Source organism: Capricornis sumatraensis, chromosome 11 (assembly GCF_032405125.1).
Source record: "Capricornis sumatraensis isolate serow.1 chromosome 11, serow.2, whole genome shotgun sequence".
NCBI classification, from domain to species: Eukaryota; Metazoa; Chordata; class Mammalia; order Artiodactyla; family Bovidae; genus Capricornis; species Capricornis sumatraensis.
Genome location: NC_091079.1, coordinates 29,610,522 through 29,625,558, shown reverse-complemented (window position 1 = coordinate 29,625,558; position 15,037 = coordinate 29,610,522). Strand labels below are relative to the sequence as shown.

The following is a 15,037-nucleotide window of genomic DNA, read 5'->3' as shown; positions in this document are numbered from 1 at the left end:
TCATCTGATGGCAAATCATGAACAGTCAAAAGCAAAGAAGAGCCTTGTGTTTTTCCTTTATGAAAAGCAAGTGTTCTGTGTTTACTGATGTTCCTGGGATAACATGTCTGTCAGCAGCATACTGCGCACCCAATATTAAAATACAAAAACCAAAACCTGTTCAGTCTACCCTTTGATTAAAAGGGGGAAATTTGCATTTTTGTCCAGCATTTTAGTGAGGTGGCATTAGTTGCAGATCCTATCCCAGCTTTGCTATGCCACCCAAGGACGACAAGAAGAAAGATGCTGGAAAGTTGGCCAAGAAAGACAAAGATCCAGTAAGCAAATCTGGGGGCGAGGCCAAAATGAAGAAGTGGTCCAAAGGCAGAGTTTGGGACAAGCTCAGTAATCTAGTCTTGTTTGACAAAGCAATGTATTACAAACTCTGTAAAGAGGTTCCCAGCTATAAGCTTATAACTCCAGCTGTCGTCTCTGAGAGACTGGAGATCCGTGGTTCCCTGGCTAGGGCAGCCCTCCAGGAACTCCTTAGTAAAGGATTTATTAAACTAGTTTCAAAGCATGGAGCTTAAGTAATTTACACCAGACACACAAAGGGTGGAGATGCATGAACAGGTCCTACCACCTGTACGTTTTAAAAAATAAAACTTTATTAAATAAAAAGGAGGAAGATTTAACAATGATTGAGAAAATAATTTTTCAAAAGAACTCATGCTTTTTTCCCATTTTCAAAAGAACTCATGCTTTCAGGGAAATATTTTGAAAATGGTATTTAGAGACAATGCCATCAGTACTTGATTTTTTGGTCACTGTGTATAAAGTGTGATACTTATTTTTAAAAACCCTTATCTATGTATTTAAGCTTAGAAACAATATTTTATAATGTTTAATAATCTTAAATGTAAAGAGGTTTGGTGGTGGTGTTGATTTAGTCACTAAGTTGTGTATGACTCTTCGCAACCCCATGGACTGTAGCCTGCCAGGCTTCTCTATCCACAGGATTTCCGAGGCAAGAATAATAAAGTGGGTTGCCATTTCCTTCTCCAGAAAAGGATCTTTCCAACCCAGGGATCTAACCCGGGTCTCCTGCATTGCAGGTGGATTCCTTACTGCTGAGCCACATGGACTTTTGAATCAATTTTTGCCCTTAATATAAAATGATGATATTAATAGAATATCTTCTAGTTAGTTTGCTGCAGGAACCTCTGGTTGATCAAGAAAGATGAAATTTTACTAGTCAAATTTTACTAGCTCAAAAATCTTTGCAAAATTGGAGGCAGAATTGAAAATGAATCTCATAATGTAGTCAGCATAGAAACACTGCAGTCCTTTAATTGGACTAATGAGTCTTCAGGAGCTATCTTGCTTAGTTGTAAGGGTTGAAATCTTTGAACTTAAAACCAATATGTGCCACGCTACAAAACGGAAGCAGCATTTTAAAAGCAAGAAAGTATGTTCAATCACATTCCTCTAACTAAAAATGAATTATTATTATTATTATTCACTATTTTGATGAGATTGAAATCTTTGTATCATTAATAAGAAGTGAAAGTGAAACTGCGACCCCATGGACTGTAGCCTACAAGGCTCCTGTGTCTGTGGGGTTCTTCAGACAAGAATACTGGAGTGGGTTGCCATTTCCTTTTCCAGGGGATCTTCCCAACCAAGGGATTGAACCCAGGTCTCCCACATTGCAGGCAGACACTTTACCCTCTGAGCCACCAGGGAAACCCTAATAAGAAGTAAAGCTAACTTATTCATAACTTATATATAATAGAAATAAAAATACATGTATTGAAGCTGCCTGTTCAAACATACATATTTTTTCCTGTACACAAGAAAATTTGGAACCTGCTGGGCCCTACTAAGGGATTCCCAGATGGCTCAGAGGGTAAAGAATCTACTTGCCAATGCAGGAGACTCAAGAAACTGGGTTTAATTCCTGGGTTGGGAAGATTCCCTGGAGCAGGAAATGGCGACCCACTCCAGTATTCTTGCCTGGAGAACCCCATGGGCAGAGGAGCCTGGCGGTCTATATCCATGGAGTCACAAAGAGTCAGACACGACTGAGCACACACACAAAATAAAATGCTTTACTAGTTCAGTTCAGTTCAGTCGCTCAGTCGTGGCTGACTCTTTGCGACCCCATGAATCACAGCACATCAGGCCTCCCTGTCCATCACCAACTCCTGGAGTTCACTCAGACTCACGTCCATCGAGTCGGTGATGCCATCCAGCCATCTCATCCTCTGTCGTCCCCTTCTCCTCCTGCCTTCAATCCCTCCCAGCATCAGAGTCTTTTCCAATGAGTCAACTCTTCGCATGAGGTGGCCAAAGTATTGGAGTTTCAGCTTTAGGATCATTCCTTCCAAAGAAATCTCAGGGCTGATCTCCTTCAGAATGGACTGTTTGGATCTCCTTGCAGTCCAAGGGACTCTCAAGAGTCTTTTGAACACCACAGTTCAAAAGCATCAATTCTTCGGCGCTCTGCCTTCTTCACAGTCCAACTCTCACATCCATACATGACCACAGGAAAAACAATAGCCTTGACTAGATGGACCTTATTTGGCAAAGTAATGTCTCTCCTTTTGAATATGCTATCTAGGTTGGTCATAACTTTTCTTCTAAGGAGTAAGCATCTTTTAATTTCATGGCTGCAGTCACCATCTGCTGTGATTTTGGAGCCCCCAAAAATAAAGTCTGACACTGTTTCTACTGTTTCCCCATCTATTTGCCATGAAGTGATGGGACCCGATGCCATGATCTTCATTTTCTGAATGCTGAGCTTTAAACCAACTTTTTCACTCTCCTCTTTCCCTTTCATCAAGAGGCTTTTTAGTTCCTCTTCACTTTCTGCCATAAGGCTGGTGTCATCTGCATATCTGAGGTTATTGATATTTCTCCTGGCAATCTTGATTCCAGCTTGGTTCCAGCATTCCAGTAACGCTGAAGAAGCTGAAGTTGAACGGTTATATGAAGACCTACAAGACCTTTTAGAACTAACACCCCAAAAAGATGCCTTTTCATTATAGGGGACTGGAATGCAAAAGTAGGAAGTCAAGAAACACCTGGAGTAACAGGCAAATTTGGCCTTGGAATACAGAATGAAGCAGGGCAAAGACTAATAGAGTTTTGCCAAGAAAATGCACTGGTCATAGCAAACACCCTCTTCCAACAACACAAGAGAAGACTCTATACATGGACATCACCAGATGGTCAACACCAAAATCAGACTGATTATATTCTTTGCAGCCAAAGATGGAGAAGCTCTATACAGTCAACAAAAACAAGACCAGGAGCTGACTGTGGCTCAGATCATGAACTCCTTATTGCCAAATTCAGACTTAAATTGAAGAAAGTAGGGAAAACTGCTAGACCATTCAGGTATGACCTCAATCAAATCCCTTATGATTGTACAGTGGAAGTGAGAAATAGATATAAAGGCCTAGATCTGATAGATACAGTGCCTGATGAACGATGGACGGAGGTTCGTGACATTGTACAGGAGACAGGGATCAAGACCATCCCCATGGAAAAGAAATGCAAAAAAGCAAAATGGCTGTCTGGGGAGGCCTTACAAATAGCTGTGAAAAGAAGAGAGGCGAAAAGCACAGGAGAAAAGGAAAGATATAAGCATCTGAATGCAGAGTTCCAGAGAATAGCAAGAAGAGATAAGAAAGCCTTCTTCAGCAATCAATGCAAAGAAATAGAGGAAAAGAACAGAATGGGAAAGACTAGAGATCTTTTCAAGAAAATTAGAGATACCAAGGGAACATTTCATGCAAAGATGGGCTTGATAAAGGACAGAAATGGTATGGACCTAATAGAGCAGAAGATATTAAGAAGAAGTGGCAAGAATACATAGAAGAACTGTACAAAAAAGATCTTCATTACCCAGATAATCACGATGGTGTGATCACTCATCTAGAGCCAGACATCCTGGAATGTGAAGTCAAGTGGGCCTTAGAAAGCATCACTATGAACAAAGCTAGTGGAGGTGATGGACTTCCAGTTGAGCTATTTCAAATCCTGAAAGATGATTCTGTGAAAGTGCTGCACTCAATATGCCAGCAAATTTGGAAAACTCAGCAGTGGCCACAGGACTGGAAAAGTCAGTTTTCATTCCAATCCCAAAGAAAGGCAATGCCAAAGAATGCTCAAACTACCGCACAATTGCACTCATCTCACATGCTAGCAAAGTAATGCTCAAAATTCTCCAAGCCAGGCTTCAGCAATACATGAACTGTGAACTTCATGATGTTCAAGCTGGTTTTAGAAAAGGCAGAGGAACCAGAGATCAAATTGCCAACATCCACTGGATCATGGAAAAATCAAGAGTGTTCCAGAAAAACAGCTATTTCTGCTTTCTTGACTATGCCAAAGCCTTTGACTGTGTGGATCACAATAAACTGTGGAAAATTCTAAAAGAGATGGGAATACCAGACCATCTGACCTGCCTGTTGAGAAATGTGTATGCAGGTCAGGAAGCAGCAGTTAGAACTGGACAAGGAACAATAGACTGGTTCCAAATAGGAAAAGGAGTACATCAAGGCTGTATATTGTCACCCTGCTTATTTAACTTCTCTGCAGAGTACATCTTGAGAAATGCTGGACTGGAAGAAACACAAGCTGGAATCAAGATTGCCGGGAAAAATATCAAGAACCTCAGATATGCAGATGACACCACCCATATGGCAGAAAGTGAAAAGGAACTTAAAATGCTCTACTAAGAGTTTCCCAAATCTTTTTCAATATTCTGTCTTCAATGCTTAGCAAATAGTAGATGTCATTGAAATGATTAAATAGAGTGGCAGGTTAAAGCAACTGATGGATGAACTGGATGGATAGATGGACATAGACGGAGGGACACATTGATAGATGGCAGTGCTGTGCTAGTTATTAGCAAGGGACGCAAAAGCCATATCAGTCCTGGCACCTCTGCACACACCAGCTTACCATCCAGCCCAGGAGACAAGCACACTCACAGGCAATAGTTCAGCAAAGGCACAAGGCACTTGGTGATTAAAGGCTGAGTTAGGTAGAACCACATAAATGCATTAAGTTATGCTGTTTCCTTCCATGAACCTGGAGCAAGCAGATCAGGGTTGAAGGCTGTCCTCTTCCACTCTCCACCTCTATATACTAACGACTGCATAGCCCCATGAGCGTTAGTGGCGTTAATCAACCCCTCATCTTGAGAAAGTAACTTTCTTACTTGAGAAATATTTTCTAGTTGCAGCTTTCATCAGTTCGGTTTTTTTGGTGTGAGAGTTTTCCTTCGAAAACTATAATTACAGCTTCAAGTCTGGGAATGCCTACAGAGGACCCCTGTAATTTCTTATTGAGACTTTGTAACAAAAGGAAAGAAAAAGGCCAAAACAAACAAGCAAACAAACCCCACTCCACAAATCCTCCTTAACTTAATTACTAACATCTTCATAAATTGAGCTATCCAGGAAACCCAAAGGGAACATGGACATTACCTCAGTGATTCCCAACTTCACTGAATGCCATCTTTTATGTAGCAGGGAATGTGCTTAAGGCTGGGGAGATTATGGTGATTAAACAAGCCATTAGATTAAAAAAACAACTTTTATAAAAGCAGGAAAGGATTTAACATTTTTGTGTCAAGCATCGTTCAGACAGTCATGTAACATATATTCATTGGCACTTGTTGTGTACTAGGCTTAGTCCTGTGTTACTGATACAAAGATAATTATCAAATGCAGAGATCAAGAAGGAACCAAATTGAAATTCCAAAACTGAAAAATTCAACAAATAAAATTAAGACCTACATGGAAGGAATTTGGACAATTAAAGAGAGAAAGAAATGCTTCCCTGGTAGCTCAGCTGGTAAAGAATCTGCCTGCAATGCAGGAGACCCTGGTTTGATTCCTGGGCCAGAAAGTTCCCCTTGGGAAGAGATAGGCTACCCCCTCCAGTATTTTTGGGCTTCCCTGGTAGCTCAGACAGTAAGAGAAATAGTAAACTGGAAGGTACCTCAGAAGAAAACATTGAATGAAACAAGGGGAAGCAAAGGATGAAAAGATTAAGATTAAGAGCTATACATCAAACTGTGTGAAGGCTTCATTTATAATAAATTATAGCCTAAATAGAACCAGAGAATGGGGAGTGATATTTGAAGAAACAATGACAGATATTTCAAAATTTATGAGACATCAAACCACAAAATCAAGAAGCCCTACAAAACATAAATAGGATAGCTATAAAGAAAAACATACCTAGATATCTTGTATTAATGCTGATAACAATAAAATCAAAGATTAAGTCAAAGGAAGCTAGACAAAACAGAAACACTGGATGCTAGAAACTAAGGAACAATAGTTTTAAAGTGCTGAAAATATAAAAATCAATCTTCCAACCAAAGTACTATGCCTGTGAAAAGTATCTTGTAACAATGGAGGCAAAATAGAGACATTTTCAGAAAAATTGAGAGAATGTAATATTCATACTAAAAGAAATATGAAAGAGTATTCTTCAGATAGAAGGAAAATTACCCCTACTATGATTAATTAAAATTATATACACACACATACATATTTAAAATAAACAATAACAGGGACTGGTGGTCCATTTGTTGAGAGTCTGCCTGCCAGCTCAGAGGGACTAAGATCCCACATGCTGCATGTCACCTAAGCCCATTCACCACAACTACTGAGCCTATGCTCTTGAGCCCGTGTTCTACAGTAAGAGAAGCCACTGGAGAGAGAACCCTGAATGTCGCAACTAGAGAGTAACTCTGGTCACCGCAACCTGAGAAAGTCCATGTGCCACAGCAGAGACCCAGCACAGCCATAAGTAAATAATAAAATAAATACACAGTAGCAATGGCTTATAAGTTAGGAAGATGTTACAGTGTTCTAAGAATTTTGCATTGGCTAGGAAATGGGTAATATTAGAGTTAGATAAATCAAGGGTGCATATTGTGATCACTAGAGTAACTACTGAAATACCTATAAAACAGTATATAATGTCCATGCAAATACACGAAGATATGAAGGATATGAGATAATAAAAAATTTTCTATCAATCTTCATGAAGTCAAGAAAGAAATAAAATGAATAAAATAGGTAAATGAATAGAATCTACTTAGTAAGATGCTAGTTAAAACCCAAAGCATCAGTAATCACATTAAATGTTAGTAGAATAAATGCTCCTGCAAAAAACATAGATTTTTAGAATGGATTTTCAAAAATTCTGGCATATGAGTCACACCTAAAACATAAGAGAGAAAAACAATTATAACAAAAGAATGGTAAATGAAAAGAAAGGTGGTATGTCATATATATATATATATATATATCACACCAAACAGGCTTAAGGGCCAAGAATCGCAAGATGCAAAAAAAGACATTTGGTAATAAAAATAGGTTCCTTTTGCCAGGAAGATATAACAGTTCTAAATTTCTGTATGCTTAATAAGATAGTCTCAAATACATAAAAAATTAAATTTGATGGAACTTCAAGGAAAAATACATGAATTTGCTGCCAGAGTGAGAGACTTCAACATATTTCTCAGTAACTAATAATAAATAGAAAAATTATAATTTTTCTGTAGAGAGAACATGAAGACAATTCAGTCTTTTCTCTAGTATGGTTGATTGAAATTTGATTTTTTAACTGATGATATTTCAGGAAGATTTCTTTCAACTTTGCAATCCACTCTTGGTAATGTCAAAGTTGGGAAGATCTCTATCAAACTTCTTCATGTATGAGTTATAAAATTAGGAAGGATTTCAACACACTTGCTTTTGCACCTCATTTTTTTCTCCACTACCCTGTATTTTTGTTGCCAGACTCTATAGAAACCAGTTATATCTTGATAAGCAATGTCTGACCCTGGGTATTATTTGTATCCTGACTCTAGGTGGGTTGCCATAGTGGGCAGGAAGAGTATTTCTGAAAGTCGTTCCTTTCTGCCTGAGCTAACAATAATGTCACTGTACATGGAAGTGTTTGGAGCCACACAAATATATCCCACTAAACTCACACTGGATAAATCTACTTCTTTTTAAAAAAAATTTATTTATTTTAATTGTAGGCTAATTACTTTACAATATTGTAATGGTTTTTGCCATACATTGACATGAATCAGCCAAGAGTGTACACGTGTTCCCCATCCTGAACCCTCCTCCCAACCCCGTCCCCATCCCATCCCTGAGGGTCATCCCAGTGCACCAGCCCTGAGCACCCTGTCTCATGCATTGATCTTGGATTGGCAATCTATTTCACATATGATAATATACATGTTTTAATTCTATTCTTTCAGATCATCCCGCCCTCACCTTCTCCCAGAGTCCAAAAGTCTGTTCTTTACATCTGTGTCTCTTTTGCTAACTTGCATATAAGGTCATTGTTATCATCTTCCTAAATTCCATATATATGCATTAATATATTGCATTGGTATTTTTCTTTCTGACTTACTTTACTCTGTATAATAGGTTGCAGTTTCATCCACCTCATTAGAACTGATTCAAATGCATTCTTTTCAATAGCTGAGTAATATTCCATTGTGTATATGTACACAGCTTTCTTATCCATTCATCTGCTGATGGACATCTAGGTTGCTTCTATGTCCTGGCTATTGTAGACAGTGCTGCAGTGAACATTGGGGTACACGTGTCTCTTTCAATTCTGGTTTCCTCAGTGTGTATGCCCAGCAGTGGGATTGCTGGGTCATATGGCAGTTCTATGTCCAGTTTTTTAAGGAATCTCCACACTGTTCTCCATAGTGGCTGTACTAGTTTGCATTCCCACAAACAGTGTAAGAGGGTTCCCTTTTCTCTGTACCCTCTCTAGCATTTATTGTTTGTAGACTTTTTGATAGCAGCCATTCTGACCGGCATGAAATGGTACCTCACTGTGGTTTTCATTTGCATTTCTCTGATAATGAGTGATGCTGAGCATAATTTCATGTTTTTGTTAGCCATCTATATGTCTTCTTTGGGGAAATGTCTATTTAGTTCTTTGCCCCATTTTTTGATGGGTCATTAATTTTTCTGGAATTGAGCTGCAGGAGCTGCTTGTATATTTTTGAGATTAATTCTTTGTCAGTTGCTTCATTTGCTATTATTTTCTCCCATTCTGAAGGCTGTCTTTTCACCTTGCTTATAGTTTCCTTTGTTGTGCAAAAGCTTTTAAGTTTAATTAGGTCCCATTTTTAAATTTTTGCTTTTATTTCCATTACTCTGGGAGGTGGGTCATAGAGGATCCTGCTGTGATTTATGTCAGAGTGTGTTTTGCCTATGTTTTCCTCTAGGAGTTTTATAGTTTCTGGTCTTACATTTAGATCTTTAATCCATTTTGAGTTTATTTTTGTGTATGGTGTTAGAAGGTGTTCCAGTTTCATTCTTTTACAAGTGGTTGACCAGTTTTCCCAGCACCACTTGTTAAAGAGATTGTCTTTTATCCATTGTATATTCTTGCCTCCTTTGTCAAAGATAAGTTGTCCAAGGTGCCTGGATTTATCTCTGGGCTTTCTATTTTGTCCCATTGATCTATTTTTCTGTTTTTGTGCCAGTACCATACTGTCTTGATGACTGTAGCTTTTTAGTATAATCTGAAGTCAGGCAGGTTGATTCCTCCAGTTCCATTGTTCTTTCTCAAGATTGCTTTGGCTATTCGAGAGTTTTTTTGTATTTCCATACAAATTGTGAAATTATTTTTTCTAGCTCTGTGAAAAATACCATTGGCAGCTTGATAGGGATTGCACTGAATCTACAGATTGCTTTGGTAGTATACTCATTCTCACTATATTGATTCTTCTGATCCATGAACATGGTATATTTCTCCATCTAATAAATCTACTTCTTAAGCTGAATTCCCCAAATGATGCAACTACTCCCACATCAATCAACATGAGGGAAAGTATGACAGAGAGAAGGCTAGAGTGTAAACAGACAGTGGTCCTAACCAATTATGCGTAAAACATTTTACTTGGTACACTTCATAAAAGCCCATGACTATATAGATCCTTGGGCTTCCCAGGTGGTGCCAGTAGTAAAGAATATGCCTGCCCCTGCAGGAGACACAAGAAATGTGGGTTTGATTCTGGGTTAGGAAGATCCCCTGAAATAGGAAATGGCACCCCACTCCAGCATTCTTACTTGGAAAATTCCCTGAGCAGAGGAGCCTGTCAAGCTATAGTCTGTGGTGTCACAAAGAGTTGGACATGACTGGGTGACTGAGCACACACACACACACACACACACACACATATACACATAGACCCTTAGAAGGGAACTTTGGTCGTGAGAGACCCTGAAGGTTCTGCTTGATTAGTTCATAGTAAATCTGCCCTTGCCTGGCAACTGGTAGGAAGCTCAATAAATGTTTGCTGAATGAATTAAATGGGTTTCCCTTGTGGCTCAGCTGGTAAAGAATCCGCTGCAATGCGGGAGGCCTGGGTTTGATCCCTGGGTTGGAAAGATCCCCTGGAGAAGGGAATGGCTACCCACTCCAGTATTCTGGCCTAGAGAATTCCATGGACTGTATAGTCCATGGGGTTGCAATGAGTCAGACATGACTGAGCGACTAACTTGCGTGATTCTTAAAGCAAATGGAACAGATGCTCACCATAAACAACCAGTATGCCATCCTGATGAGAACCAGCTGGCCGTTGGGTCCTTCTCCTCAGTGACTGTTTCAGTGGAATCTTGATGTAGAGTTACTTTGGCCCAAGAAACTCAGTGATGGTTTATCCCTCATATGTACTTAAACAGTCTGGATTCAACTTGGGGCCACATCACAGAGCATGACTTGAGTTTGAACAAGTTGCATGAATCCAAATTTAGCCCCTCCAAAATTGCTATCTTGGTCTTGAACAAAGCATAAAATCTGGGACAGTTGATTTAGTACTGCCAGGATTTAACGATTTAAAGTCAGATTCTCACCGGTGGTCAAAACATAGAAAACTCAGCTACCTCACCGTTAAGTTTTTTTGTATTCTGTTCCCTTGAAATCTGTGGATCTGTCTTGCACCTTGAATAGATCTTTTACCCATCTGTGGTTTTAAACAACACACATTGGTCATTTGAAAAATACTGCCTCCATGAGTTATACAGATCTACCAATTATTGACATTTTTTATAATACAATATCAAAGCATCACATTCATGATTATTCCCAGCATTAGGAAGCTGTTTGAAATTCTAATTTTCACTTTGAAAACTGAATTTTATAATAGACAACAAATGTTGTTTTTCTTGAAGTGGCTTGCTCACTTCATTTATGTTATTTTTTAGCTTTATTGAGACATAACTGACAAATACAATTGTAACATATTAAGTGTACAAGGTAATGACTTGATATATGAATATAGTGTGGAAATGTTCCCACCATGCACTTAGTTAATAGGCACATCATCTCACACATTAACCTTTTTTTGTGTATGAGTGAGAACACACTTTCTACTCTCTTAGCAAATTTCAATTACATGATACAGTGTTACCATCTATAGTCACCATGCTTTACATTAGATCCTCAGACCTTATTCATTTCATAGCTGAAAGTTTGTACCCTTTCACCAACCTCTACTTCCCCTACCTTCCAACCCTAGTAAACCTTTTTTTTCTGCTCTGTTTCTATAAATTTGACTTAAAAAAATCCACATGTAAGTGATAGCATGCATTATTTGTCTTTATCTGTCTGGCTTATTTCACTTAGGATAGTACCATGTTGATGCGAATGGCAGAATTCCCTTTTTAAAGGCTGAATAATATTCCATTGTGTGTGTGTGTGTGTGTGTGTTTGTGTGCATGTACACATCTGCCTTCCACAGTCTAAGATATTTTCTTATGTTTTCATGAAGATTTATAGTGTAGTTTTCACATCTAGGTCTATGATTCATTTTGAACTGATTTTTTTTTATGGTATAAGATAAAGATCAAGGTTTATTTTTTACATGTGTATATTCAGTTATTCCACCACCATTTACTAAAAAGGCTTTCCTTTCCTTTCCCCTTTGACTTGTACTGCTATCTTTGTCAAAACGCACATCATCATATATATACATATATATGATGTATATATGTAGGGTGATATATATATATATATATATATATACCCATTTCTAGACTCCATTCATTTCCATTGATTTCTTTGTCTACTTGTAATTAACCATTATTTAATTACTACAGCTTTATAGTAAAGTTTGAAATATGTTAATGTACATCCTCCAGCTTTGTTCTTCTAAAAATTATTTTAGCTATTCTAGGTTCTTTCCATTTCTGTATATATCTTAGGTCAGTTTACTAATATTTACAAAGTCTTTCAAGATTTTGACTGGAATGTCATAGAATCTATAGATCGATTTGAGGATCTATAATTAATTTAACAAAATTAAATACTTGGGTCTTTCTTTTTAAAATCTCTTTGTTACCTTCTTTCATTTATCTTAGCAATGTTTCATAATTTTCAGTTTAGCAGTCTTCACATATGTTATTAATTTATTTCTAGATATTCATCATATCTTTTAGTTTATCAGTGTTTTCTTATTGTTATAACTAGTACACTCATTTTTCATTAACTTCTACATCCTAAATATAAGCAGAACCCAAATGCAATATGGTTTTAGCATGCTATGCAATTCGTTGTAGGTGACATTATAATTTACTTAAAGAATCTCTTACTGTTGGGAATTTTGGTTATTTGGAGAAGGAATGGCTACCCACTCCAGTATTCTTGCCTGGAGAATTCCATGGATGGAGGAGCTTGGCAGGCTACACTCCATGGGGTTGCAAAGAGTTAGACTTGACTGAGCGACTAATACACAACTTCTATTCGCTGTTAAGTAAAACTGAGTACATTGAACAAGATACTGTTCTTAGCATTTTGTATTAGCTTACTTAACCCTCAGAAAAGCCAGTTTGTTAATCTCTGATTCTCTCTTTAGGATAAATCCCTAGATATGAAATTGATAGAGAAAAGGGTGTACATGTTTGCAAAGCTTTGGCAGACAAATAGAAACTTCATGCCAGGTTATTTCAGACCAGCCAGACTAACAGTGTTGTACAGTCTACACCTTGGCATCCAGTGTGTAAGCTTAAAAACCCAGCCCACGGGGAGCACTACAATAAATCTTTGTCTAAGGGATAAAAGGATGAAAGAATGTTTAGATGAGCCACAGAAGCCAGAGGTCAGCTCAACTGGTGTGAACTTCTCTGGATTTGAGCCAGCTCTGTGTTTGTTCACCTGTCTTAATAAACTCCAAGTGAAAACCACAACCATCAAGAGAATCCATGTTGGTTAAATAATCACAAGCAGTTAATTACCTTCATCATTAGAGAAAGGGGCGATGACATCATTATAGATTCATATCAGAGTCTCCCCTCATTTATCTGATTTCATACTCATATCCACACTGGTTTTGAAACCCTGGATCACACTTCATCTTTCCTCAAGATGTATCCAAGATGCACTGCCTGTATCCACGATGCCAGCATGCAGCACAAAGAACATTAAGGTTCTGAAAATCTCCTGGCTTTTGATATTATAGCATCACTTTGATTTGATGGGCCCAGGAAGGTCATGGCTGTTAACAGTGTCCCAGAACCCATGAGCCGAATAACTGGACAGACCACAGAATAGGGGAAGAAGGTCTTGGGAATCAATTACCCAAGAGTCTTTCAAATTTCTGCACATCTTGTGAACAGAGTCACAGAGGGCTCATTTTGCAGTTATATTTCCAAAGATGTTGGTAAAGCAAATAGCCCTGGGACACAGAGCTGGTGTCTGTCTCTGGAGCAGAAGGCAGGTTTGTTTGCTGACATTTCACGTCTCTCTCCAGGGCCAATGTTAGGCAGGTTTGCTTATAGCCTCTTTAAAAGATTTGACTTTCTTAAGGTCATGATTCCTCTCCTCTAACACAACCCACTATGTTTGCAAGAGTTGCCTGCCCTTCCCTGCATTTTCTGGTGGGAACTGGGCATCAGAGTCAGTACCAGTGATGATGTTGTGGCTACTATGAGTCATAAGCTGTCTTTGGTCTCTGACCAGGAGTTTTCTGTCTTTTGCCAGCATCCATGAATTTTGGTAGGGTAACTTGTTAGATTTCAAGTAGGGTAAAATTCCAGACCCTTCACAGTTATTTTTTAAAGTTTTTATTGAAGTATAGTTGATTTATAATGTTGATTTATTTTCTGCTGTATAGCAAAGTGATTCAGTCATGCATACATATATATATGTATATATACATTCTTCTTCATATTCTTTTCTATTTTCACTTATCAAAGGATATTGAATATAGTTCCCTGTGCTATACAAGAGGATTTTTTTTTTTAAACAGATCAGCTAGACTTTTTTTTTTTTAATAAGACTTATTTGTTTTTATTTTAGTTTTTGGCTGTGATGGGCCTTTGTTGCTGCATGCTGACTTTCTCTAGCTGCAATGAGTGGGGGCTACTCTTCATTATGGTGTGTGGGCTTCCCATTGCAGTGGCCTCTCTTGTTGTGGAGCACGGACCCTAAATGCTCAGGCTTAAGTAGTGCAGCTCTTGGGCTCTAGTGTGCAGGCTCAGTAGTTGTAGCACGTGGGTTTAATTGTTCCGTGGCATGTGGGACCTTCCCAGACCACAGATAGAACTGGTGTCCCTTGCATTGCGAGGTGGATTTCTAACTGCTGAACCACCAGGGAAGCTGTACAGTAGAATCTTGTTCATCCATTCTACATATGATAGTTTGCATTTGCTAATCCCGAACTCCCAAGACGTCCCTCCTTGATGCTATCCGCCACCCCACCACCTTGGTAAGCACATGTCTGTTCCCAATGTCTGTAGACCTTGCACAGTTCTTATTGCAATGTGAGAGTCCAGAGCTGAGGGCTGGGCTGAATTCAGAATTGCTGCTGCTGTTGCTGCTGCTGCTAAATCGCTTCAGTCGTGTCCGACTCTGTGTGACCCCATAGATGGCAGCCCACCCACCAGGCTCCCCCTGTCCCTGGGATTCTCCAGGCAAGAACACTGGAGTGGGTTGCCATTTCCTTCTCCAATGCATGAAAGTGAAAAGTGAGAGTGAAGTCCCT

General features: G+C 38.8%; 1 pseudogene; it reads left to right on the top strand.

Annotated features, from left to right (window-relative positions):
* Nucleotides 1-254: 254 nt before the first annotated feature.
* On the top strand, nt 255-569 carry LOC138088217 (small ribosomal subunit protein eS25 pseudogene; annotated as a pseudogene).
* The last annotated feature ends 14,468 nt before the right edge of the window (nt 570-15,037 follow it).